Here is a 26,233-nt window from a genome sequence, read left to right as displayed (position 1 = left end):
GCCAGGCATACGTCATTCCGTCTACAGACTTATTCTTTCTGGAAAGACGCACTCGGCTCGGCTGAGTTTCCCAAAATATTTAAGTTACAAAAGCGGTGCACGGTAAATACGTGAAGAATCCAAAACTATACACTTTATTTTTTATTTATAACATTTCTTTTGTTTCAAAAAGACAAAATTTGCGGCAGAAAAAGGGGCCGCAATATTGTTGTCAAGTGTCGATCGAGTCGGCTGTGCACTGGCATTGGCGTCCGTAGCACATGCCGCGGCACGCCCCCCTCCCCAGACGGACTGTCGATCGCAGCGCCCAGCACGTCTTTTCTGGCTACTCCTTCAAGACTACACCGGCACTGATCACTGCCAAAGATGCAGCAGATCGCCCTCCTTCGTATAATGTATAACGTTCTTGGTCTACTCTACTCTATGTAAAAAGAAATCCAGCGGCGAGCCAAAGATTTCACGCCGAAAACGGGGTTACCTGAGGTCGCACGAAACAAACGCACGCTCGTGGAAAATGACGTCGCGGCCTTGTAAAACCCGACCGATTCGATAAATTTGAGTAAAATCATCGTGCAAAATAGAAAAAAAAACACAAGGTGTGATGGCGCCGTTTATTCTATTCCTCTGGAAAAACTACTAGCATTTGATGCGGGAGGGCGCAACATCGATCGCACGAGGTAGGCATTCTTTTAATATTCAATGCCGGAAAAAAATTGGCAGGATTTTTCCATGGGCTGACGAACTCACTGGCTAGAGCCCTGTACATGTTTGGAAGCATCAAAACCCCAAAATTTTCATATAGACATGACTGGACAAATAATACCCGGGCCAGATCACGGACTGCTGATTCCCCGAGCTTATAGTTATAACGTATTTTTGGGGAGAGGGCGGACGTCGATTACTGAAAAACGGGAGTAAAAAAGGCAACCGGCATCCAATCTCAAGGGCATAATTTTCCTCTCAAGTTGCAGGAAATTCTGTTTTAGAGGGTTTGAAAATCCAAATTTTCCCGGGGGAGCATGCCCCCAGACCCCTGCCCCGACGCTGTGAAAAAATCCTGGCGAGAACACTGGCCCGGCCCGGCGCCCTTGTGCCCTGACGTCTATACATGTTGTTTTAAGATTATTTTATCGGTTGTTTTTCTACCTGTTTAATGATGCCTGTCGGGGGGAGGGTCATGTTGATTTTTTTTAGGTGGAGGGGGAGGGTCACGTTAAATTTTTTTGAGATGGGGGGGAGGGCCATCAAAAAATTTTTTTATCCGACTTCCAATGCACCAGCCCTCCCCCCCCGATAAATATCGTACGGTCCCTTATCTGCGTGAAGACTTACTCTTTCTGTGGATTCTTTCATTCAGAAATATTGGAATGTTTCAGGGTGTAGCATGAGCCATTTTTAGGGACAGTTTTCTCAAAGCAGGACAAAGCTTCGTGAAGTCTTACTCTTTTTGTGAATTCTTTGAGAGAGAAAAAAGGAATGGTAGCAATAGACATTTTTAGATGTAGTATTTTCATCACGTTTTGAAAATACTTTTTTGTCATTTTTATAATAAAGAGATATTCAGTGATACATCAAATACCAAAACTTCTTCTGAATCAGTTTTTTGTTGTTATCCAGCCTCCTAATAGCTTAGTGATGGAAAGTTTACTAGGAATTCAATGTCTCATGTGGAATAAAGCTGCCAATTAAAGGCTAGTTTACAGCAATCCAAATCCCCTACTGATTGCAAAACTCAGATAAGTCTGATTCCTGGCTCGGAATAAGATTTGACGGAAAATCCGATCTTTTCATTAAGAGATGCTTTGAGTGAAAGCATTCTGATGAAAAACAGTTTTATATCACCAATCTATTATTTCACCTATTTATTCAAATCTTAACTCACTGATATTACAGTGAATGGGTACTGAGCTAATCCCCTATCCCATGACATTGTGTGTTCTGTTTCGTTGTTGAAAACAGGAGATTTTCGTGCTTTAGAGCATTATCAGTATCACCCACTGCAGTCCCTGATCCCCAGCCCATATGGCTATAACCCAGGATTAGTGCCTGCCAGGTGCGTGGAGTTCAACTGCAGCGCCTGTGTGCTTTTAGAGGTCAAAGATACAAGTGCTGCTCACAGCATGTGGAACATCAGCAGCTGGGTAGAAGGGATTGTAGGGTTGCCATTGTTAAAAGGGTCGCTGAGTACGTTATGGGGAGAGTGGTCTGTGGTGTTAATCTGAGCGGTCCTGATGTTACTGGGCTGTTTTACTGCAACAGACAGGTAAGAAAAATGTTCAACTTTTAGTGCTAGATTATCAAGGAAAGGAACAAGTTTGGCATGGTTATAATATTGTCTTCAAGTTTGAAAAATAGTGGGTGTTTCAAGGTTTGGTTGATTATGAGTGTACTGTATGCAGAATGAAATACTGGAAGTGTCAGTGACTAACTTTAAACTGTTGTCTTTATAATTTTTATAATTACGTATACGTTGTAGTTGTACTTGTACATTTGATGGATTGTAACCATGTTCTACGTAGTATTACATAACAACATTACAAAGGAAATGTATACTATTGGGAATGGAAATTTGTTAATTCAAATATTGAGGTATGGTTTACAATGTCAGGCACTGGTATTTTAAATTATCTTTAATGATGTAGAAACTAAACTTTGCATGACACTTTGTTCATATTGTCCAAAATGTTACGGAAGTTTTGAAGATAGACGATCAGTTTTAATACAGGAACCATGTGGGGTTTGGAAGTGAAGGTGTCAGTGTCAATACAAGTATTCCACCTTCATTAATGTCCTGTTCTATTTGCTTGTAATTGTGAGATGGATTTCAATAGACTCATTTGGCAAAGTCCCGGTGTTTCTGACATGAATGATTGACCCTAACCCGGAGGTGCTCAGCTCCGGCAGCTGTAGTCAGAGCTGTTTTCCAGGCCAAAGTGCAGAAGTCTTCATCTCAAACAATGAAGATGCTAACCAGCGCTTCGCACCATTGTGACCTACAGCAGGCTTTGTGGCGTGTGTCACACAAGTCAGGTCAGAATGCTCCACGGTCTGGTGCGTAAAACCGTCCCTCACAATGGAGGCGCCCGCTCCTTTCTCCTGCCATTGTTCCCGGCCGCTGCTGAATTTAATTTCTAGCGGCAGCCATAGCCAACTGCATTAAACTGCTGTCTGACTTGATGCCGTCCACAATGGTTAATTGAATTAACTCACAAAGGGGCAGTCCCGGACGTTTCACCTAATTACGATAATTTTCGTCTCGCGTTCGGACGCAGTGGGACCCAGGTCATCCCTGCCCCAAAAGTAGAATTGTGTTAATGTCATCCTTCGGGAGGCAGGATCCATTTTGTTGGCAGTTTAAGTGATGCTATCGGTTGTTTAACTCTCTGCGGCCATCGATCTTTTCCGGACGCAGATGGCGCAGTTTGGCAAACCCCATTGACGGCAGTTTGGTTACCATGGAAACTGGCTGGGAGGTCTTCGTATTCTTCTGTCCTGCTCTGACCTCAAGATCGCAATCATTTCAGGACAAGTAATATCCAGGGCTTTTGTTAGTTACCTTTTTATGCCTGCCCTTTGTCCAAACAGGTTTTTTATGGGCCTCCTCAGAACACACTTGGAAACTTCATCACTACTGAAATGATTGCTCTGTTATAATTATAAAGAACCCATCCATTCAGTAGACAGTGTATTGTTTACTTGTAGTTGTTGACTGGCAGGCCCCTCCACCTCTCCTATTCATGGTACACGAGTACAGGTCACTCCGGTTCAGTTGGTTGCTGTACGCTCACATTTTCTGTTTTCTCAGGCTGAGTTCAGAAGGATTTGACTAGAGTGACACATGCCAATCAAATACTCTTTTCTTATGTACTCTGTTGTTTGCCAACAGATGACAAGAAGAACAAGATGAATAGTGTGCGTAAAAAGTATATTTCCCTTTTCCTTATACACCTAAATTCTTTACTCCTTTGAAACTGTAACAGTGGGGTTCAAGCACCACCAAACCGACCATGCCAAACAGCTCTGCCCTTTTGGCATAGTGGTTTGCATTGCTGGGTTTGGGATCTGTGCCTGGTTTTGGTGCAGGTTTGTTTCTACTCCTTTCTTACTATAAACTGTAAAAGATTATGATCAATAAAAACAACAATTCAATAGGTAGGTGTGTCCAAATGATGTCTTCTGCCCACAGTGCAACCTTATCTGCATATGATAACTCCATGTCCCTAGCTGTTTCCATGGCTGCCAGTACCAGTCCCTTTGTTAAGAAAAGCTTGGTTTTCAATGAAGTTCTCACCTTTCCGTATTTGATGGTCTGGCTGTTCACTCCTGCCCATCTTGCCCCTCCTCTTACAGACAATGGTGCCTGGCAGGTTGTCCCATCTATTGTCCATGCATTGTTACACATCGAGGCACAGAATGGGTACAGTGGTTACTTTGGGCTCTTCCAATTATCTGGAACTCCAGAATTGTTTATATACACTTGTAATGTAAAGTAGAGCTCTCCTTTGACACTCTGCTGGAAGTAGAATTGTAAGAGTTATACTTTCTAAGATACCAATGTTAGAGACATCATCAACACACATTGCGCTCTCCTGTAGTATTTTACCAAACGTCCCAGTTAGCAATACTACCAGACTCTGCAGTTAAAATGGTAAATGGTGCCTTGATTCCAGGCTGACGTTTGATTGACACATTTTCTTGAGATTTATACTTATAAGCCATGACTGGTACAATGAATGAGGTTTCTACATCATACTTCAATGTCTGCTGGACCAATTACTAACTGTGAGTTTGACTTGAAAAGGTATAATTTTGGAGCCAGGAGCATTTAGTATATTTCACGCATGTCATTTACTAGAGAACAGGGCATTGTTATCAATGGCTGGGAAAGTAAAGTTCACATATAGTTCACAGTAAGAATGGTATTCCAGAGAGATATGATACTGTTTACTCTGATGTAGTATATTCTAAAGTTATTTATCTTTGCAAATTATGGAATAGTTTGTAAGAGAAGCTGAGAAAGTTGATTTTAGTTTTTGGTGTAATACCTGGTAGTGTTTATTTCTGCACAGAACCAGATATACAGCATTACATGGTAAGGGGTAATGGATAAAGACCCATTGTCACATCTGGGGGACCTATTCTTGATGGCCTGCTGGATTTCAATCAGTTTCCACCCCCTCCTGTTGTAACCCATGTATTTTCCACTGAGTTGCTCTCAACGGATGGTTCCGAAAATGCGAATGACAAATAGGGATGGGGCTGATCCATTCACTGTTCACGCTCCCTCTGGTAGTCGTCATGTAGTTTTCAAACATCAGAAATATGTGAAACATAACAGCTTTTGGCTTATCTAGCTATTGTGCATGTGTACATCAAGGGAACAACCATGCAGCCGAATCCTCTCGAACTTGTCTTGACAACTTAACATTATATCATACTGATTGATTTTGATGTTTTTTTTTATTGTAGGAAGATGGACTGAAAAACTAGTTGCTGCCAGAGACACTTGCAAGTTGGAGATCTCTAGAGAAGTAAGTGTACCTACTTAATATGTGTTTGTAAGGTTTACCAAGTTCACTGCATTTTGTTCATTTACTAAAGGGCAGCTTTAAAAAAAAGACATGGGCTTATTTTCTGTAAATATGAATCAACAAAAATGTTTTTGTTATAAAAGCTTTGACATGAGGCAGAGTTTTTTTTTCAAATTGTGTGTGAGACACAAGATCAAGGTGACGATTTCAGAAGCATGTAGTATTTAAAAGGAAAGCAAGGGGGAGCTAGTTAAAAAGTTTACGTCTTGGAACGCTGTACAAAAGAGCCACCTTGCAGTTCAGTTGAAAATAGCAAGTGCTTTTTTGAATGACACAGATTCAGCCTGAGGCTGCTGGGATATGCTTTACAAACCTTTGTTCCCTTTTCAATTATCTTGGATTCTGCTCAGAGAAAAAAATTCGAAAGCTTCGAAACTTTTCTGCCCCTGTGGGAGCAATTGTAAAGACTGGTCTAAAAGAACAGAAAAGATAAAAGCATTAAAAAAGAACCGCACTTTGGTTTATAAGTCTTATTCATGAGAGAGTGGTTGACAATGTCCTATTCTGGTCTGCCTTTCACATATTGTTGCTGGTAACCCTGGTGCTTCTGACAATGCTGTCACTGCTGTGCACACTTCTATGAAGTGGTCAATTGAAAATTCTTCCTCCACTGCTAGGTGAAAACCTGGGAAACCCAGGGTCAGATTATCCAGTGACTGAACCTTTTGAGCAGAAAACTATTATGGACCCGATGCTTATTGTCACATGAGCAAATGTGGGGAACTGACCATTGAATTTAGGCTGCATTGGGCCCAATAGTCGTGATCTAAATTATGGGGTGAGGACTTAAGACATACAGGAGACGGCAGTGTTTGTCTGTATCTAATGGTCTGCAGTGTGAATAATGATGAAGCTGTTAAAAAGAGAACTCTTGGTTCTGTGAGAAACTTGGCAAGCAAGCAAATTTATTTTAACTTATTTAAGAGGTTCTTTAAGACAATTAACTGCTTTAACTATAAGCTTTTGGAATTGGAAACCATGAATTAATATGGGTGCACAATCATTGCTAACGCTACTAGTAAAAAAGATTGTAGAAGTTCTTAAAGTTAGCATTTTTGAATGAAGCGAAAATTAGTGTTCAAAGAATCTGTACTAATATAGATCTCTGTGAAACTGGTCTATAAAAGTTGAGTTTTATTACCAAAGGATGTTATATCTAGTGTGCCTCACCGGTAAAAGAACTGGATGCATGATGATGATGATGATGATGTATTCATATATTGGCTATAAGATAAGTATGCTCTGAGGTTGTGCATAATGAAGCAAATTTCATTTGTATTCCTGACACACTGGCAAATGGATGAAGATGCCCAAAATGCTACAGAATAATGCATATACCATACTTGTTATACAAACTTTTTTTCCCTACACAAAACCCCCAGTATAGTAATGAATTCCTGGTCCACACTCTCCTGACAGTGACTGAGTGAGGTGCCCATTGTTGTGATTCTACCCTTGTCCTGCTTGTTTCAATTTCTGCTCTTTTGAAAAGAAGAGGGAGGGTCTAACAGATGACCTGTCTTGACCCCTGACTTGGTGTGGTGACCTTGCTGCCTTTGGGTTCTATTTTCTCTATGTCAGTGTCACAATGCTGTCACTCAAATATAGCAGAGGTATAGAGTGGACACTCAGGAGCAAGGTCTTCATTGCAAGAAACTGCAGTGCATTTGAATAGCCCTTTCCCAACTTACAAAGTTGGATGAAAACAAACAAACAAACGAACAAACAAATAAACAAGCAAGGTTCTTTTAGGAGGGAGGAAGTTGTTAAAACCTAAAAGCAATTATGCTCTGTTAAGTTGAGTTATATTTTGTAGTATAAAGATTGCTTTATACGATATCATTCATGCTATGAATGTATATTTTGAAATTGAGGAGTTTGTTCTAGGGAGAATCAACAGCAACAAAAACAAAATCTGAACTTTTATGTGAGCTTAACATTGTTCAAGATCGTGCTTGCTGACTTTTAATTTAGATTTGTATGTACTGGACCTATGTTCTGGACAGTTAGATAGGGTTTGCCAGTTTTCTTATCAGTCGCTAAGTAATAGCATTTCTTAAGCTGAAAATATAGACTGTGATTGCTTGCTATGGGTGTTTCCCAGCCCTGTGTAATCAGTGACAATAGGTGTAAAAAGTTGTCACTAATGCAGGACGAGGCTTCAGCTAATACAGAGATAAACAGCGCAGAGGAATTCCTGTGTGGTCTTTCAACCCTCGATTCTGCTGCCAATGGTAACAGGATTATTCTCTCTCATAGGTTAATCTTGTTTCTGACAGCTAATCAAGTTTAGTCCCTCACTTAGCGACCTCGATTCCACTGTGATCAAACTGTAACAGTTGGGTTTTCCAGCCAGTTTCTAGGAGGAGAAATCTCTCCCTGAAGATTCAGTTGTTTCTTCAACTGACAGTGGTATGTATGTGTGTATATAAAGGATGTCTTCAACTTGGTACATGTAGATCTAACCCTGTAGCTCATTGAAAAGTATGTGGCTAGCATTAATGACAAAGAAAGGTAAGAGCTCTTGCTTTTTGAAATGGAAGATCAGTGTAACAAGTATAACGATTGGGCTGAGTTGACCAGGGTGTTGGGCTAAGTGAGTAAGTCCACCTGATTAGCCGTTGGCCAAGTTTGTTAAAGGGTCAGAGTGGCAGGCATCGGCACATTGTGGTGTATTATATTATCTTATAGTTTTGCATTAACACACTTCCGAACAAGTTTGATGTAACAGAATCATATACTGTACAAGTACGATGATACTGTACAAGCCTATCATAGTATTGTATTTTAGCTTGGCTTCTGGGGGCTACAAAAATACCACTGTGGTTACTGGATATGCTAATGTGTTGTAAAAGTATCTGGTGGCGATGGATAGACCTAGCCTTTAAACCTGAGACGTCCTTACTGGATACACACCACTACAGGTAAACAAACGAAGGAGTACACAAGAGTTGGGCCCAATTGATAATAGTCTCCTTAAGTGGAGAGTGTTGAAAATCCTGACTAACTGTTTCTACATTCCCTTTGTTATACTATCTCTCTAACCTTTCCCTCACCTTTGTTTGTTAAAACAGGAAGAACAAATAAGGTTTCAACAAAGGAAAGGTAACTTTCATAAAGTTTGCCCTAGTTGTTTTTCTTAAGCTTAGTAAAACTTACTTAAGAGTTCTTGGAATGGATATGCGGAAAGATGCGTGTTTGCTTTAGAAACTTTGTTTTGATGTTCTGGAGGTGATATCTTGGCCGTGATGTTTTAAAAACATTCTAGTGTAACTTCAGTCATCGATGGTCAACTTCATCCGTACATTTCCTATTGTACTTGTCTCTAATGTCTGAAAGATCAACCTGGCATTATAATCCCTATGTACACATGGTTGTTTCTTCTTGCCATGCATGAAAGGCATTGAAACACTTCCCACTTTGGCTTTATTTTTCTCTGCCTGCTATCAGGTCCAGTAAATGCTTGGTGTTGAAAAATATTGGAGCCAATCCCCCACAACTGACATTACCTGTCAACTATATTGTCTGGATGTTTTATCTTTGAAACTGGCCATTTTCAAGACATTTTCTCTAGTGGATGCATCTTACATGAACATGTCCAGCATTGGAAAGGTAGACATTGTTATTTAGAGCATTCTAAATGTCTTGTCTTTTGCAGTGTTGGTTCGATGTGCCTCTCTTGTAAGTCTGTGAAGTTGTTTTTCTTTGCTTCCAAGTTTGTAGACTTCTTGGCTGTTTTGTAAGTGGATGTGGTAACAAGATGATGTGCCACTTTCACTGTCAGTAAGCACCTCTTTGTCTTGCTGTCTCCTTCTCGCTCCTTCAGATGCTGCCCCTCACAGCACTTCAAAGAAACCCATCAGAGCTGGTTAAGAAGTTTGTCTGGAGGGAGTCACAAAGCTCTCCTTGTTGGAGCCAAGTTCAGGGTAAGTTCTAACACCGCCAGTATGTCAAAAGTCAGACCACACAGCTGCAGTTTATTTGTTCTACTATCATACCAGAGGCTAAATGTAATCTTTGCACTTGTGCTTGGTACTTTTTGAGGACCTTAGTGATATGGCCTTCATTTTATAGAGACTAATTGTTCACAATTGCTGCAGGATGGTTGAAATATGGAACATACCCAACCTATTGGGGGCTGTAGTGGCTTTGTGTTCACAGCTTGTTGAGGGGTAGCAAAGTTTACTAGCTCCCAGTATCCTTCTAAGAATAGCCCCTGTTTGCTTATATGCTATTTGAACCATGAGGGAATTACAATCTGTTATTTTACATACACTAGTCAAGTAGTTTTCATAGCAACAATCAAGAAAGACAGAATTTAGACAAGCATAAAAATGCAACTTTCCACCTTGCATCCAGACACTGCATCCCTTGTCACTGTCTACTTATGGACGTATCTGTCATAACTTCTCAGAAAACCTGAGGCCATGCGGTGATACGGTAGGAGTACTAGTAATATTTACACATCCTTTTCTTACCTAACAAGATAGGAGTCCTTGTTTTTTAAGTCCTTGGAGAATTTTCAAGGTGAGTCACTTCTGTGTGTGTATGTATGTGTGTGTGTGTACTTCTCCAATGAACCAAAACTAAAAGGAGTTACTGTTGCAGAAAAAGATAAGACATAGTACAAGAGCGTATAATTTTTATGTGCCTTCCGTTGTCTTTGTAAGGCATTTGTCATCATCAAAGTACAAAAACAAAAAAAGATGGACGAAAGAAGGAATATAAAAGGTGGAGGAGTGCTATCATGAACAGATGATGCAAACCAAGTATTGCCTTTCTTTTGTCTCAGGCAAGTATGACTCTTTCTACTCTTTAAAACTTTATAGTTTTATCCATGGAATAATATTGATGGGACTCTAAGGTTAAAATGTCAGTGGAAGAGTACTAGTAAACCTGTCTGTTTGGCAAGTCAGCCTGACTTTATCTCTCTCCAGGGATGTAGGAAAGTGTAAATAGTGAAAAGTCAGAAGGGTGATGTCATGTTTATATACTCAGTGTGTCACAACTTTAAGATCACACGAATCTGAACTATGGCGTCATCAAGTGTTTCCAGAAAGTAAAGTACCTTTTTTTCAAAAGCTGACTTCCGTTAGTTTTTTCTCTCCTTATTTTGCTTGAGCTCCATCTTCTGGGAGTGACTTAATTATTGCATAAGGTGAAAGACCTTGACCTCAAGCAGTTTTCTTACCTTGTTTTGATAGATGGTTAGCATTATACCTGTGGTACATCCAAAAAAAAGGGCATTTGTTTCTCACTTGTTCCTTGAGCGCATGTAGAAATCTACATCAAAGACCCATGCTTCATGTAAATGTTCATGTCCGATTTGGTGTGGTATATTTTTGGAGGATTACGTGGCCAGCTTGTGGTTTCCTGTGTCTATAGTCTATAGAAGGGTGCTCTGTGTAGTTGATGTTTTTGGTAGGAAGTGGTCTTTGGTTTCACCCGAAACTGGAGTTAGATTCAGACAGAGAACATTTTGTGCTGAGAGAGACTGATACTTTTAATCATTGTTCTGACAGAAAATAAAGAATTGTAGTGAGTGAGTGTAGTGCGCCAGCTTGCAGGTTCTCCAAGTTTTATAAGAGCATTTGAGGTCTGGACTAACAGTTGCTTTTTCTCCTGATTCAATACCAATATGTTTGTGAGAGACTCTGTAAGTGGAATTTATATATATTCATAGAAATATTCATTATATATTTACTTGTTACACATTCACTTGTTCTGGAATGATACAGCATTTCGGAAAACATGTGTGAAAGTTAAATCTTCATTTATGCCATTTGCTGATGTTGGTTAGACCTCTGTAATAATGCTGTTGCCTTTGCCAGAAGATAAGATAAGCTGTGAAAGCAGAAGTTGGATTTGGAAGTGTTTTATCCATTCACAGTGTTCCTTCTGTCAAACTCAGTCGCTACCTCATTACGAAAGGGAAAGTTACCAGACAAATCGTCATCAATCTGCAAACTTTTACTGAGTAAGTCTGTACAGAAATAGAGTCTTGAGGTCATCGGAACTGGTGTGAATTTTGTTTGTTAGCATCTTGGTGAAGATAGATATAAAAGGAAGGAGCCAGAAAAGGAAGCTTAATTTTAGCCAAGACAGAGACCAAGACACAAGGAATTTTGGAAAGGTTCTGTTTGGACAACAACCTACATGTATGTCAGGTAAGATGGTATTGATATCTATGATATACATCCTCCAAAGCACCAATGTTTTCACTGTCAGTATGCTAATATAAGAGACATAGAGGACAGGGAGGCAATGTAATCCAAGCTTCTCAGTTAGCAGTTGGACTTAAACACAAGTAGGAAAGGGATAGGTAGACTCCAAGAGTTGAGTTTCAGCTTTGTTTAGAAATTGATCATCAGTATAATCATGTACTTCTATGCATGGTCTGTGTTTTTTATTGTCCATATGCATAAACTATACATATGCAGGTGTGGGAAAGGCATCATCAATTTCATTTATCAGGTTCTGATCCAGTAATAAGTATTTTCTATCACATCTCAAATATTTGCTCCTGTCGGAAAATGAGAGCCGGATGTAATTAGTGGTTAGTTGTCTTTGTGCCGGCGTGATTCTGCATACAGATGATTATAAATCATGATTCCCTGTGTCCTGCTGTCAGGCAAGTGTTTGTATTGAGTTTTGGTTTCCTGAATCTTATTGAGATCCGCCAGTATTTGATTCAGGGCTGTCTCCAGGACCTGTCCCTCTGTCCTCCTTGGTTGGAAATTTGCTTGTTGGGACAGACAAAAATTTCACGTGGTCTGTCTAGAGTTATAATCTGAACTTTGTGACATGAAACTGACAAAAAGATATTTTCTTAAGGTTAAAAGGACAAATTTAATAATGAAAATCATTAACATGGGCTCCCATTGCCATTGAATATTTGAATTAATTTTTTTTCTAAAGTCATGTAGAAATCTGCCGTTGGAAGAGCTGTCATTTATACTTATAGGCACATATGCTATAAATTGTACTATATCAAGATTTTCCGTAATCCTCTCCTTGCTTCACACTGTCATAATTCCAAGTTATCATTGTGATAGGACAATAGAGATACTGCGATATATGGCCTGCAGTAAAACATAAACTTTCCGTATCCTGATAATCAGTATTTCATATGATATTTTATGGGCTGAAGTGTGTCACAGATGATCAGTTAAGGTTGATGAATGACTTCCTTGTGGGGATGATATCTGTACCAGGTCCTGATCAATCAGGATGCAGAGAGATGTGTGCTCATCCCCAAGGTATAGTCTCTACACTCGCTATTATAGGGAGACTGATTTGCAAAGAAAGTTTTGCTACCAGAGGAGTTGGCTGGCCATGCAGCCGGAGGGGAAACATGAACCTTAGCATGGACTGACTCTCCTGCCCAATTTCCTGATGATTTTTTGCCAAATTCTACTCCCAGTAAGGTAGGAAGGCTTGGTGGAGGCTACCTAAGGTACTTCTAGTTTGTCATACGTCCTGTGACTCAGACTCAGGATACTCAATGATTACCTGCCTTACTATATATTCAGTACTTAAGATGAAAGTGATAAGCCATACTATTTTTAGGCTTGTAAAGCATGCGATTTTGATGCAAAAGAAAATGTAAAAGCATGAACACTCGCCAAATCTCTTATCATTTCAGGAAAGTCTGTTGTTTCAGATATGTTTTAGAAGTCTACAGTTGTATACATATAGGTGTTGTGTGCTTTTGTGTGTCGAGGGGCGGGGTCTTAACTGATAAAACTGTCAAGGTTTTAAAACTGGCGAAAGCTAAATGAATGCTAAAACATTGACTTACCTGCACCGAAAGAAAATACTCAGAAAAGCTTGTCATTTGGCTTTTTTTAGTGGTGAAAATTTGAGAAGGAATAAAAAGTTAATCATCCAGTACTGACAGGAAGATTAATTGGTTTCTAGGGACACCTGGGAAACCCAGTTTTGTGCATGATGAATTCTGAACCTCCATCTTTCTGTGGTGTAATGAGCTATATTTATGATAATTCAATGAATAATAAGACTGTTTTATTGCCGTGAAATTATCCTTTGTCTATGCTAAGTGAGTGTAATGTTTTACTATGAACATTATAGCTAACACTCCAAACTAACTTATACCTTCTTTTGATCTGTTATCCTTCTTCTTTTTTAAATTGCTTGTGGAAGCCATCAGAGACTTAATTATGAACCCCTAAGGAAAAGCAGAGGTTTGGAAATCACAACTTCATGAATTTTTACTGTGCATCATTAATGTTAATCAAGAAATGTAATGGCTTTTTCAATACATATCTCGCCAATAGACATTGTATGTTCAGATTTGTCCTTTCCAGTCTAATCATACATTGTATGTGAAGGAAAATCAAAATCAGTATAGAAATCTCTTTTCTATTAATCCATTAGATTTATTTTTCTATTTCTCGATTCTTGTAACAGCCGAATATGTAGGAACATTCGATTGGAAAGGTTTGGGACAAGTTGTACACCCTACCAGCATAGGCAGTGGTACTCCCCTGTGTAAACCCGCATGATGACAAATCATGGACTGTCCCTAAATCTAGATCTGGCCCATACCCAAACATTACCCAGCTAGCTGCCTGGGTAGGGCCTGACCAGCTGAAGGAATGTCGGTATGTACATGCAGTACATATTGATCTGCAATACGTGACCTCGCAAACAGACTTCACCAGACAGTTTGAACCAGAATAGACTCTTTCAGGAGTGGTTCTTCCCATATGAAGGTATGTTTGACAAAAGATTAGGGCTTGTTCTGGATTTAGAAGTGTCATACATGTTAAGACTATCGTCAAAGGCTTGTTTTCTACCGATGTAACATCAGTATTATTGTGAACTTTAGAGTTGATTGAGGTGAAGGTTATGTGTTCAGAATTTTCCTATCATACCTTTAGGATCAAGCAGACTACATTATACATGTAATGAATGTTCACTGCAATCAGTGCAATAATGACAGTTCTTTTGACTTAGACGAGCTTCAATAGGAGCTCATAACAAACGTAACGCAAAATTTAATGCTTTACTGCAATGATAAGAAGATGACAGTTCTTTTCTCTTACTGGGAATGGTGAAAGAGACCTCATAACTTAAACTTCGCTGTCTTTACCAACAAAAGCCTTGTTCTAATGGGATTTCTAATGTTGCTACAGTAATAAAAGAAAAATTAATTGGGTTTTGCTACGACATAAAATGTCATGTGTAAGCATGAGCATAAATCTTGAAACATAAAAATTTTACTACAGGTCAAGTTTTATGGCTCTGATGGGATGGCACCATAAATTTTCCTCCATAATGTGGTATCATATTGACCTGGTCACCATACATAAAAGTGGCATGCCCTGCTTTTGAATATCACTGTTAGTGTTTTAAGATGGTACAATGAAATATGTAGGCTTTTATTTTGCCACACTGCATTATGAATTAGATTTAAAGTTGCTGGAGCAAAAAGCAATACATTATGCTTGTTCAATGAAGGCAGTAAAAGAGTCATGTTCAACATGGACTGGCAATATCTATAAGGGGAAACTGTTTTACCACTGTAACTTAGTGTAAGTGTAAATGTGGTTACATTCTTGGTGGTTTTGTTTCTTATGCTTGTCAGACTCAGAAGCAACAGATTGTCACACAAAAATGAATGTATAGCAAGGTATATACAGTATTCTGAGCAAGTCCCACCCTTGGCTGGGGTTCTCGGGAAGTCCATATTTATCTCAGACCTATTGTGTTTGTTGGAGACTTGGTCTGTTGCCATGTTGCCATACAAAAAAGAACACCAGAAAGTCTTTGTATAGTCTTTGTATAGTCTAGTCCATCTGTAGCTAAGGTAACTGAAACCTTAAATCCTACTCCAAAAGTGTGTGTTACATACTTACATATGTCAATAGGTAGCCAATAGTGTTTCAAAAAGTTTTAGTAAGTTTAGAGTTAAACCTACTCCTTTTTCTTTTGGACCAATATTTTTAGATAGGGAACCTTGACAGAATGACTCTTCAGACATCTTGCAGACTAAAGATTAGAATAAACATGTACTAAAAAAACTGCGAGAGGGTTTGGAGTTGAACAACTTTCTAACAAATTGTAAAGGAAGTCAAGTTGTATTCACAAATTTCAAATTCTACACCAGACCCCTGTAGTTATTGGGTCAGCCCTTTAACATTGCCAGTTGAGCTTGACAGCGATATTTCACATGTTCTCTCTCAGCACAGGCCTTCTATTCCATATGCTAGCTCATGAGCGTATGTCTCAGGTCCGGTTACAAGTCGGTGGCCCCTGAATACAAATGAACTCACGCTGTATGACAGGCGCTGCTAGAAGAGCCCGGCATCCTACTGAGGTGTTGTACCTTCAGGGACGGGTCAGCCTGGAAGGTCATGTCAGTGTTTTCTCTGAATGTCCAAGCCATCTGTTTGCAAGCTGAACTTGGCCTGGGGAACCGCATGGGTCTGGGCGGGATGGATGGTCTGTGAAATCTGAACTTGACCATGTAGTGTGTGGTGGCGTCAGGGAAGGACTGACATTCTGTAATTACCTCCATGAAATGTCATGGAGGTTATATTTTACCCCGCGTTTGTCTGTCTGTCTGTCTGTGTGTGTGTAAACAAAATAACTCATGAACGGTTGGGTGGATTGGTTTCATACTTGGTGTGTTGGTAGTGTCTGACGAAAGCTGGAAATGATTAGATTTTGGACCCCCTAGCGACTCTCCTTGGTACTGCAGCGCAACTTCCGGTTTTGCTATCTCGGTGTTCTGAACATGCCATGGTCACGATTTTTTAGTTTTAGACAGCTCTTGTGCTCAGGAAGAAATGACATAAGTTTGGGCCCCCTAGCGTCTAGTTTTGGGATAGTAGGGGCATTTTTGTCAAAAACTTCTGACGAGGATAACTCAAGAAGGGAACAACGGATTTTCATGATTTTTGGTATGTAGGTACCTTAGACAATGTTGTACAAGATAAAATACTAATCATGCAAAATAGGAGTACATTTGCATAATTAATGAAAGTATTCTATCATAGCAGTTTTTTCAATTTATCTCTTGTCATGGACGTGATATGGTCGTGACATTTAAGTGGTAGATAGCTTTTAGCGTCATGAAAAAGTGGGGCAAGTTTCAGTCCCCTAACATTTAATTGTGGGACTGCAGGGGCGTTTTTGTCAAGACACTCGAAAGAGGATAACTGCAGAAAGGAACGACGGATTGCCTGCATTTTAGGCATGCAGGTAGCTTAGGCAAAGATGTTAATAATGATATACATGTTATGCAAATGAGGACTTAATTTGCATAATTAATGAGGAAATTGTATAGTTCCATTGTTTTCAATAACTGGACCTCAATACATGTAACACATGTTAATTATGATAGGTGGAATATAAGCAGATACCAACTATGGTAATGAGGAACTTATTTGCATAATTTATGTAAAAATTGCAAAACCGCTTTATGATCAATAATGGGAAATTTATAATTGTGACATGTGTACGTTAGTCAATGATGAACAACACCATGCATAAATTATGTTAATGTGTTGGTCAATTGCATGAAATTTACGAAAGCTCTAAATTTTCATGGAGGTATGAGGTCGCCGAACTCTAGTTATGATGTTTTATTGACTCTTTTGTTAACGGCTTTGAACTTGATAGTCCTATTCCTTTTGTCTGACGGACTTATGGATTTGCATTTTCTTGAAGACTCGCCCTCTGACTTTTATTTGTTCGTGAATTCTTCTTTTTCTGTTTGAATGCCATGTGCTTGGCATGTTTCAGCCAGCTCCTAGACAACTCAGCAAACTGGAAATTCGGAATCAAGAAGTTCTACTTCCTTGCAACATTCCAATAAGGTGACAAAATCAGAATCTTGGCAGCAGCTAGTGTATGAAAACAGAAACTACTTCTTTTTTGTTAGTCTAACTCTTCTAATAGCACACATACAGGGAAGTCATTGTTCCATACAGGGACTTTTATCTCCCCCCCCAAAAAATTAAGCAGATTTTATTTGTTGCTTAAGATGATATACTTCAGAAGCTTAACCATGTCAACATGTTCGTGGCTTATGATTGGCAAAGTTACCTTCTTGGTGATTTGAAAAGTTACATATCTGAACTTCAGTACCTACAATAATCCACATCTACAATAGGCACTTGTCAGTCTGCAGCACATTTTACAAAATACTTTTCTGCCAAATGACTGTCTTACCAGTTGCTAATCATAAGCGATACATATTTCATAACCCAGCATATCATTGGAATGATTAAACTCTCATCAGTTATTCCATCCCACCACAACCTCTCCCCCGACACCCATAAACAGCAGATTAGATGCCACAGCCAAGCCAGAACTGATTAATAAACAGTTACCCAGGATTGAGCTGGCTCTGGGTCAACTTTCTGCCATCAGTTTGAATGAAAATCATCCCTAATAAAATTCTAAGTAGAGTTTGGTAATAAATGTTGAATATGTATTGTAGTGTCTTGTATAATTTTATAGCTTTACCATATGGTATCATAATACCACACAGCTGTCATGTCTTTCTTTTATCCCAGCCATAAAGTAATATTCCAGATTGTTGCATAATGTCATGTAGAGTCAGAAGTTGACATGTGATTTTTTTGGGAAAACTTTTGAATTTGAGATCCAAGCAAAAGTGGTCGTCATACATAGTCTTGGCAAGAGGTGGAGGAGTGGACAAGTTTTGACTGTATCCAGGTAAATGAAATTGCATTTTATGTCTTGAAAGAAAACCTCATAACCTGATATTTATGATTAGAATAAGGACACCAAACCAAGGTCAGATGTTAGTTGTCCTGGCTGTGTAGTGATGTAGGTTACCGTCTAATCAGAACAAGAAATATTTGTAGGCGGTTCAAATGTCAAAACCCGGTTTTAAATCACCAATCCAATCTTCCAAGCAGTGCAGAACATTCACTTTTGATGAGGATATGGTCGGCCAGATTTTAATCCAAACCTATCCAGCTTAGATTCTACCCTCCAAACGGATGATGGATGGGTTCTAGGGACATCCCTGGTTGAACGATTGCTGGAAGTTCTCCTGAGGTTGTTAGCATGATAGACCCTGCTGTTTTCATCAAGATAGGACATAAATGTTACCATTTATTACTCACAACAGATTGATGTATCTCAGCAATCAATAGTTACTACTGTAGGAGGTCACGCACACAAAGGTCTGGATACATGTCAAAAATTATTTGTGTGTGACTTCTGGTGCATGAGATATGTCATGTCGTAAGTGCGAAGCTTGGTGGCCATAGTATTTGATACTGTACGAGACAATTCTTGTCATTATCTGCCAAAAAGCAGCTTCTCAAGCAACTGTCTGGATATGATTTTGGAAAATCGTATCCAGTTGCTTGAGTAACTGTTTTTTGACATATCTTATTATCTGGATGTCTAACCTTCATCAGCGTAAATTCTTGCCATTCCAGTGAAATTTGGTGATATTACTTCTTTCTGCAGGTGATCAAGACTTACTTCTAATACCCATGATAAAATAATGAAGCTTAAATGATTTAACAAATTTAAACATCTAAAATTTATGTGCCGGTTACTTCTGTGTGCCAATTTGGGATCAATAAATTTGGTAGGAGCTGTATCTGTGTTTAATTTTCCAGAGGACATGTGGAAGTCTCTACAGCTTTACAAAGATGACCATCAGGGGAAATCAGTGCAGGCTGTCTTTTAGTCTTTATCTGCTCCAGTATGTTAGGCCATGCCAATTTTATTTTGTTTGGTTCTTGAATTAAAAACAAGAAAACATAAACAAAGCTGAATTGGAAGATGAGAAGACACTCATAGTTTCTTGGAGTGAATACAGGCACATTCAAGTTTTCCTCCTTACTCTATGTTTCCACAACATTCTTTCACCAGATTTTCACGTTAGAATGTCCCAGAACCAATGAAATGAGATGATGTGGCCTTAATATGTCGAAATTAGCTGAGGGCTGCACTGTCGTCATGTGGGTGGGGGTGAGTGGAAGAAATGTTTTTTTTTAAATTTCTTGGATTTTTTTTTTTAAATCTTGTGTTGGCAATGTCAGCAGTCTGCAGTTTTGTGTTAGATTGTGCACTGATTATCTGTTTACCAGAATCAGATGTATTGTCAACTATTCGGTTTCCGAATCTATGAATGTAAAAATTCTCGTCCATGCAGTTAGTATTGTCTATTTCCTATGTGTAAGTGTATAGAGGTGCTTGCCGTGATTTTACAATTCGAGCACACACATGTATATTACCACCTGGACCCAGCTTGTGTTATCTACAATTTACAGGGCTACATTAGCACCAAGTTGAATCTAGTGACTCCAATCAAATAGTCCTCTGTCAGAGGGAAATTTCACGCCATGTTACCCTGGGAGTGACATGAGAGGATATTTATTGGAGGTTGTTAAGGTGACAAATGGGAACATCGTTCCACATATACAGATTAGTTCAGCTTTTAGGGAAGGTTTTTATTGTTCTGGTCACATTGTGAAGAGTGGGGATCAGGTGAAGAGGGTACGTCACTGGGTATTGTGCTTTTACCTCATGTTTGTTAAAGCATGGTCTTTTTCTGTTTACTCTTGCTGGTTGATGTAACAGTGAGGTTGTGTGATTCGGGTGTAATCAGTATACAAATAGTGGGAGTTTTTATTGTTCTGGTCGCATCAGGACTAGAGGTGGGTTCAGGTGAAATGTGCATGTCACCTTGCATTGTAACATTTTCTATTGGTATTTTGTAAAAGCTTGGCAAGCTCTTTTTCTGTATTCTACTTCACTCTTCAGGGTTGGGTACAGTAGGTAATGCAATCAGTGTACATGAGATTTTATTGTTTTTTATTATTGGTCACATGATTTGAGGACGACTGAGGTGTAACGTTTACGTCACCATATATTGTTTTTACTGGTATATGTTAAAGCATGGTCTTTTGCTGTATGCTGCTTTACCCTTTATGGTTGCTATTTACAGTTTGGGTATATGATTTATTTTATAATTTTTATTATGTTACTGTTTTTCTACACAATGCATACATGTTGTATACTCGTGTATTTGTCTGATACAAAAATCAGGCAGTGTTGAAGGATATTGTTTGGTAAATGTGTTTGTGAAGTATTATTTCGTACAGATTTAGATGTATACAGTAAAGTCTGTACTTCCGTCTGCTGATTATGATCTGAAATTCATGTCCTCTTTCTATGCTGAGTGCTATATTTCTATGTATATTTCTATGTAAGTATTGTAACTGTCATATTTTCAATGGTAAATCTTAGATTCATATGTAACATTTAGTATAGAAATCATTCATTCCCTATTCGTGAAGCAATTGTGATCAGAAGTACATTCAGCACCAAGGCTAGTGCTGAAAAGAGATTGGTTCTCAATCCAAAATTTATCTGCTACTGTGTAACATATTTTCATTTTCCTTGTTTTTTTCTGCAGGATCTTTTTCTGAAGCACTGACAGAAGAATACTGAGCAGAGAAGACTACACAAAGGTTTGTTTCCTTTTTGATCTGGTATTTTCAATACTTCTCAAAGTATATAAATTATCTAGTATGAAGTAGAATTGTTGTTACAAAAGCAAAATCAGTTTCAACACTCATTACTATTAGAGTATCAATTTGTTTGCAACATTTGTATATCCTTGTTTTCATATCACCTGATATATATGGGCGGAGTCAAGCTATATAAGCCAGTTTTTGGGTATGGACTAGTAGACTTTCTGTTATGTAAACGTTAAGTTTCGAAGGCCTGTACAAGTACAGTACCGACTACGTTTATGGTCCGGTCCCACGCGGTTTACACGCGATTTAATCTCGATTAAAAGTCGTGCAAATCGCGATTAAAAGTCGTGCAAGTCGCGATTTGATCGCGATTGAATCGCGTGCGCTAATGAGCTGTAGCTATCTAATTAAAAATCTCGTGTCGTTTGTAAACGCGTTTACTCCCGGCACCCCGCCGACTCAAAACAAAAGGCTTTGTTCCAGCTGCCCCGCCCCTTGGTCGGGCATTTCGCCCACGAAATATTTTGTTCGTTAATGAGCAGTGTTTACTTTTGTAAATTTGCATGATACTTGTAAGTCGTCAATTTCACGTATTTGTTGATAATTGGTGAATAATACAGGGGCTGGACAGCGCCGCGGGTGTCGGCAATATTGTCCGAGGACCGCTGACGCTTTTTAGCTAAGATCGTAAAAGAAGTTCACAGTCAGCAAATTAATATATCGACATTCTCTCCTGGTACCGATTGCTCAGACTGAGTTAAATTTCTATACTATATCTTGATTAGTAACTTTTCATTTTGCTGGTGTTGTGTTGTTGCTTTTTTATTTATCACGAAATGTGCATTTCTCGATAAATTTGAACAGGCGTGTACACGTTACTGCTCATCATCCAACACCGTCCAAAGGGTACGGATTTGCAAAACATCGGAGGAAAATTGCCAACAGAGATCATGTTCACAACGCTGGGTATGGAAATTGTGATAAGAAAACAGTCTCCCGATAGATATTTTCTGATATAAAATAAATGTCAATGATGAATCCAGAAAGCAACCCGAACTACGCAAAGGAAATAGTCTTCACGGCTAAGCTTTTTCGTAAGCCTCAAAGGGAAGACGATGATGTCAACCGTCGAAACAAGCGGGTTGTCGGCGAATATAGTCTCCTACTTACAGTTTTTGGCGGGTTATCTTCGTATAATTTTAGTGGAAGGCCAGCAAAAAGAGATACAAGTTCGATTCGCCACATTTCCCCGTAAAATACGGCGTTACATTCCACCGAAAATTATGTGTATAAGCTGTACTGTACGTGACAGCAGAGAGTTGGGAAGAACTAGACGCGCGTGGGAAATGCAACTGGACGTGCGGTTACCATGGCGACAGCTCCGGCGGTAGCCCTCTGAAGTAGCGCCTGCCTGATTATGCGGCAAATCCAATCAACTTCCCTCCAATCACAGCCAGAAGCGGCGCTGACAAAGTGGTAACAACAAGAAGAAGCGTAGAACTAACGCGTTGTTGTGTTTTTTTAACCATTTATCACGAAATGTGCATTCTTTGATAAAATTTAACACGTTACTGCTCGGCCAGCGTCGTCCGCAAGGCATAGATAATTTTGCAAAACATCGGAGGGACTTTTCCGACATCGATCATTCTCACATCGCTGAGTAAGAATTCTGTGAACAGTCTGTCGATAATCATTTCCAACTTGAAGAAGGTGGTATTTCTTTTACGGCATACTACAAAAGTCGTAACGGCAACCGAGCGGGTTGCCGGCAAAAATTGTCTCCTATTTACATTTTTAGGCGGGCTACTTTCGTCTAATTTTCGTGGAAGGTATATGATAAAATAATACAAGTTCGAATCTTTTGGACCCACAAAGGACTGACAGCATAAACACGATCGTCATCTAATATAAACGGAATTGCTGGGTTGAAGACTATACACTGACATGAATGGACTACTAGTATTTATACGCATAAATTGACCGTTTTGCATGTATTTAAATATGAATAAAGGATATTGTGTTTGGTCATAACTTAATATTTCTAGGAACGTTGATACTCCTTGGTTCGGCATCGGCAGCTAATTTTCTAGGCTAGGAAAGTAGGATTCAGGTTTCCATCCGCCTGCTGATCGTCATGGTTGCAACTCGACAAACAAGACTTACCTGTTCCTGACGGAGCTCTTGGGTCGGAACACAGCCATCGTACGATCCTGGTCGTCGAGCAGTCGACCGACGCAACCATACTCCAGGGCATACATTCTACTTTATGTGTTTTTTAAATCTTTTTGTTAATCGTGTTTTGTCTGCGTATCTGTTCAAACAAACATGTACCTGTTCTAACAATGTTGTGTTGGTGTAACTAACATAACTTCTACTATGTAGTTAGATATCGGTAGCTAATTTTCTAGGCTAGGAAAGTAGGATTCGGATTTCTATCCGCTGGTTTCCTGGACATACAGCTGATCGTCATGGTTGCAACTCGACCAACAAGACCTACCTGTTCTGTTCCTGACCGCCTCGGACGTTCCTGGTCGTCGGGCAGTGGACCCACGCAACCATATTCAAGGGGCATACGTCTTGGTTCGACACAGACAATTGTTATTTTGCCGAAAATTTCTTCATCAGTTATTGGTTTTCTTGTTGAGTATGTGATCAAGTTTTTCTAACCTGTCATTGATTCAGTTAAAAGTTGCGTTAGCGTTACTAACATTACTTCTACTTCTAGTATTTTACGTTTCTAAAATGAACATGTTTTTAGTCAGTTTATCTACAACTGTTATGCGCTGTTCAAAGAGGTTCACTCTTTTACTAAAAGGGCCTATACGTTTACGGTTGTTTTTCAGCAACATATAGATATATAAATTTAGCTGGTCGGGATACTACGAAGAGGGATTTGACCAATGAAATAGGTAAACACGATATATCATTGCCTTTGGAACATGAAAGGTAAGTTTACTACCGATGTTATCGATCATCATTCGGCAGCTTCTACACCAGTCGGATCGTCATCATCTGTTCCGAATGTTGGAAAAACGGTAGGTTGTCCGTGAATATGAATATGTCCGTGTACAAACTTAAATTAATAAAGAAATTTTATACACTTAAACATTTAAAAACATTCTTAATTCATTGGTCGTGGCTCCTTTAATATGAACCAGTTGGGAAATGAATTATAGAATTTGGAATACAGAATTTATAGATCATCCACCCCTGCGACATTGCCACAAAGTTCAAATATGACGTACGCTACCGCTGCGTGTGCAGTCTACGAAGTATTTTAATTAGTCTAGATCTGCTCTAGAAATTGTCAATAATACAAATAAAACAAAGTTAGATAAATCAAGTAGGTTGATAAAACCCCCTTGGATAACCCAAGAAAAAATAACCACATATTAAACACGGGGCTAGATCGGAGTAGAAAATAAACGCAGAATATTGCAACAGTCAACGTGGCCTTCTTCTGTGGGAACATACTTTCAAAGAAGCCGCTCCTTACCGTGCATGTGTCAATCAAATTGAGCAGCACGTGAGACCAGACCAGACCAAATTCTGGAGGTTTACAATGTAATTTTTCTACAAGTTTACCAGCACCGTAACAGTTACGTCAATCGTGTACTTACACACACTAAACAATCAAAACAGCTGTTGATTTTATCGCAACGATATAAGTTTCATATTTGCGCTCAAATAACCCAATCTTCCACAACCTGTCCCACGTTCGCGTTCTGGACCCCACACAAACCGTGTACACGTCTAAATGTAATATGATATGCTAGTAGTCGCGCCGTGGCGAACTTTAGGAAGGTTGGAATATTTATAAACAGGTCACGTTCCGCCGGAGGCGGGGCGGCGCTTGAAGTTCGGATGTAGATACTTACATGTAGTATCTGCCGGTCGAAGCCTGTTTACTTGGTAGTGAGACCGCCAGGATTTTGTACGACTACACTGGTCGCACTGGACATTCCTTGTTGTTCATTCTGAAACTGAAAGACTAGTGTACTTACCTATCAGTTCGGAACATGATTAACTTGTCTTCACTTTCATCGATAGATAAGAAATGCAAACACAGACTATTGTAGCTATTTACAGTGGCAAGTATCGTGTAGTGTGGGCGAATTTGATATCGCTACACCAGCGTACAAATAATGCAACAACAGAAATAGGACACAAATAATTCAACATAGAGTCGGTAGGTTTTCTTCGGGTGGTCCTGACACTGGCCGCGGTAGCGGGCTGTCCTCGTCACGCATGGTCAGACAGAAGCAGAATTTACTCCATCATATTTTCTGATTTAGAAAAACACATCTTGCCATTCTTGGGAAAAAAACAATTTATTTGATGTTTTCTCGTCATGTACGCATAAGATTCAAACTTGCACTACACAGTCGGTTCCTCAAAATTGTAGCAAATCTTCCGAGAAAGAACGTGGTAGGTTAGGTAGCGGCGCGGGTGCGAGGTCGCACCATACATTTTGTATCTTCGGAAGGATTTGTTCCGGTACGTGACCCTGGCGCTAGCCACGGCAGCGCCGAAAGATTGGGGTCCAGTAAAAGCATACTTTGCCATATATTCTGCTTAAGAAAAAGACACCTTTGTGGAAATTTATTTCTTGTTCTTTAATTTTCACGTATCAAATTTAAACATGTGCGGAACAGTCGGTTTCTCAAAATTGTAGCAAATCTTCGGAATGATTTGTTCCGGTACGTGACCCTGGCGCTAGCCACGGCAGCGCCGAAAGATCGGGGTTCAGTAAAAGCATACTTTGCCATATTCTGCTTAAGAAAAACACACTTTTGTGGAAATTTATTTGTTTTTCTTTAATTTTCACGTATCAGATTTAAACATGTGCGGAACAGTCGGTTCCTCAAAATTGCAGCAAATCTTCTAGAAATATCGTGGTTGGGAGCGGCGCGGGTGCGTTCTAGACTGCGAGGTTTTGCGTTAGTTGTTCAGAAACAAATTGGGAAATTGGGCGTGATACGTTCTCCGCCCTCCGCGCGGGGGTCTGCATATGAAAAGAAGCCGATTTCTGCCAAACCCCGAACTTTGGACGGCACGGGCGTGTCTAGAAAATGTTTATGAAAAGAAGAGGCGTGTCTGAAATCTATTCATTGATCGTCTAAACGCGGTAAGACGTGA

At 39.5% G+C, this 26,233-nt stretch overlaps 1 protein-coding gene across 4 annotated transcripts in view; it reads left to right on the top strand.

Annotated features, from left to right (window-relative positions):
* The first annotated feature begins 14,308 nt into the window (after positions 1–14,308).
* The window catches only part of LOC118421528 (discoidin domain-containing receptor 2-like), a 92,541-nt gene continuing 80,616 nt past the window's right edge, over positions 14,309–26,233 (top strand). For 2 of the 4 annotated variants that reach the window (XM_035828852.1, XM_035828851.1), the window contains exons 1-2: positions 14,309–14,326; positions 21,031–21,085. The gene's annotated coding sequence lies outside the window, so the exon portion shown is untranslated. The remainder of the gene's footprint in view (positions 14,327–21,030; positions 21,086–26,233) is intronic. The other 2 variants (XM_035828850.1, XM_035828842.1) reach the window with 1 other exon arrangement.

The sequence above is a fragment of the Branchiostoma floridae genome, chromosome 8, assembly GCF_000003815.2.
Source record: "Branchiostoma floridae strain S238N-H82 chromosome 8, Bfl_VNyyK, whole genome shotgun sequence".
In the NCBI taxonomy this organism is placed as follows: domain Eukaryota; kingdom Metazoa; phylum Chordata; class Leptocardii; order Amphioxiformes; family Branchiostomatidae; genus Branchiostoma; species Branchiostoma floridae.
Note: the sequence above shows the minus strand (reverse complement) of the source record. Positions and strands in the feature narration are given on the sequence as shown.